Source organism: Phoca vitulina, unplaced genomic scaffold, assembly GCF_004348235.1.
Source record: "Phoca vitulina isolate PV1807 unplaced genomic scaffold, GSC_HSeal_1.0 scaffold8, whole genome shotgun sequence".
Classification (NCBI taxonomy): Eukaryota; Metazoa; Chordata; class Mammalia; order Carnivora; family Phocidae; genus Phoca; species Phoca vitulina.
This window is the reverse complement of record NW_022589711.1, coordinates 47,972,021-47,974,796: the sequence shown is the minus strand read 5'-3', so window position 1 is coordinate 47,974,796 and position 2,776 is coordinate 47,972,021.

Below are 2,776 nucleotides of genomic sequence, written 5' to 3'. Positions count from 1 at the left end.
CCCACGTCAGGCTCCCTGCTCCCCTGGAACCCTGCTTCTCCCTCTGCCTGCCGCTCCCCCTGCTTGTACTCGTGCTCTCTCTCTCTCTCTCTCTCTCTGTCAAATAAATGAATAAAATCTTTAAAGAAAAAAGACTACAGGCCCTGAGATGGGGAAATTGTCCTGAATCATCCTGGTGGGCCTAACTTAATCACATGAGCCCTTAAAAGCAGAAAACTTTGTTTCTCTGACTGAAGGAAGAAGGCAGATGAGGCCCAAGGGGAGGTCGGAGAGATGTGAAACACGAAAGGAGCTCAGCCACCACTTCTGGCTTTGGAGATGGAGGAAGGAGGCTATGAACCGAAGAATGCAGGCCACTCCGGAGGCTGAGAATGACCCCAGCTGACAGCCTGCAGGCCACTAGTCATCCTACATCGCATGGAACTCAATTCTGCCAACTACTGGCTTGAGCTTGGACGCAGATTCATCTTCAAAACTTCCAGAAAGGAACACAGCCCTGCTGACAGCTGACGTCAGTTTTGCGAAGCCCGGAGCAGAGAACCAGCTGAGCCAGACCCTGCCCCGACATCTGACCTACAGAACGCTGAGATAATGCATTGGTGTGGTTTTGAGCTCTTAACTTTGTGTTGATGTGTTACAGCAACAACAGAAAATGAATATTCTCTTTGAGCCTTGATTTGCTCAGCTATAAAATGGGGGACAGTGATTATAGTATGCCTCTTGCTGACTTGCTCAAGCGACTAAATGAAATGGTTGAGTATGGAGGTGCTGGGGAGACTGGAGAGTACTCTACGATCGAAGGCTGTAAGTTGTTCCATGATCGAGTCATCTCCCTCTTAAGAATCCGGGGCTTTCCTCTCAGCCCGGACAGAGACAAAGGGGGAAGCTCACCCATGACTTGGTAGGGACCAGAACTCCAGCTATGTTCAAGAACACTAGTGAAGGGCCCCGATTCCTGGATATGCTAGTCCTGGCTGATGCCCCTTCCTCTCTGACCATGGCCAAAGCTGCAGGGAAGGGAAGGGCCCTGGTCAGAGCGGGTGAGAAGCCCATCCCTGGCTGCCCTGAAAAGCCGGGCTGCTGCTAGCCACACCCCAGGGGAGGTGAGGCCAGGCAGGCAAGGTGGGGAGACAAAACTTTTCTGATGGACACTGCTCAGAGCCCTTCCCTTGCCATCCTGCTTCAATACGATTCAGCATGTCTGGCCCTGCCATGCATGATGAGGAGGCGAAGACAGAGACTCCAGGGAAATGTGAGGCCCTCCCTGCGTCTACCAGGGCACACGGTTCTGGTCTCCGCTGCTGTTCTCTCTGTGTCAGGAGTCCCCGTGGGTCCCCCAGGCACCTGGGAGATGTCCATGGCCCCTGGCATTCCCATCTGGTGCCCCTTCCCTCCCTCTCTGCCTGCTCTGTCTTGGTTGAGGCTGGAAGGGGCAGTCCCTAAGTTGGGAGCACAGAGCAGGAGTAGCAGGAACTCCGGCGTTGGGTCCTTCAAGAGGAGGAAGCCCATCCTTCTAAGACAGGCAAGAGGGCAGTGAACCCTCTTCCCAGCTCCAAAGCCAAGGCCACAGTGGCTGAGAGGAAAAGTGGTCAGGGACCCCACCGCCTGTTCCTACAACCCCCTAATATACAGTTTTGCCTCTCCGGGAAGTACTTCACAGACCCCCTCCCCTGACACATATGTATCAGCCAAGTTAGAAGGGCTCTTTGAAGCCATCTGGCCCAAACCGCTGTCATATACTTGGGAAAGTGGGCCCACAGAGAGGGATCCTTGCATCACAGAGGCACTTACTCTGAAGTCAGTAATGAGGCCTCAGACTTTATCTCTCTCCAAAATTCACACTATGTGCTCAACGAGCTGCACGAAAAAGTAAGCTCAAGTCCCAAATGGCCCCCCACTGTCACCCACTACTAGCCCTATCCCTTGCATCAGCTGGCAGCTTCTAGACAGGGGCCAAGCCATCCTGTTTACGCTTAGCCAGAGGGACTTTCGCAGAGGTAACCACATTCTCCCAAGACAAAATAAAAACAGCCACACTTCCAGATATTCATTCACTTATTTATTATTTATACCACACCCACTTCCAAAACCTATTTGAGGTGGCTCACAGTAAAAGCCACACGTACAGCAGAGCTATTCAAAAGGGAATAAATGACCAGTCAAAAACCTTTCAAGATTTTCAGACTGTGGAAGTGATTTTTTATTTTTTTAAGGACAAAAGAGGTCTTTGAGCTGAGGGTCAGGTCTTGAGGGTAGATATTTAAGTGTGCCCGGTCAGGTTGAGTAGTTAAAAGTGGAGCATCTGATGAAGGGCAGGAATCAGGGGTAGGAAAGAATAGCCATCAGCAGACGAAGAGCAAGTGGAGAAGTCAAAGGTCGGGCGCCTGGGTGGTTCAGATGGTTAAGCTTCTGCCTTCGGCTCAGGTCATGATCCCAGGGTCTTGGGATCGAGTCCCACATCAGGCTCCCTGTAGGGAGCCTGCTTCTCCCTCTGCCTCTCTGTCTCTGTCTCTGTCTCTCTCTGTCTCTCATGAATAAATAAATAAAATCTTAAAAAAAAAAAGAAGTCAAAGGCCCATTTTATCCTACCCCCCATTCTTCCTTCTTGGATGCCGAGGTGTGCTGAGGTGAGGCTTAGAGCTAGAGCCACTGTCTTCTGGCCATGAGGCGAGACACACCCAGCATGCTGAGGATGACAGAAGGGAAGGAGCCTCCTAGGTCCTTGAGGACAGAGTTGAGCTGCTGAACCCACCCCGAAGAGTCCACCATCTGTTGT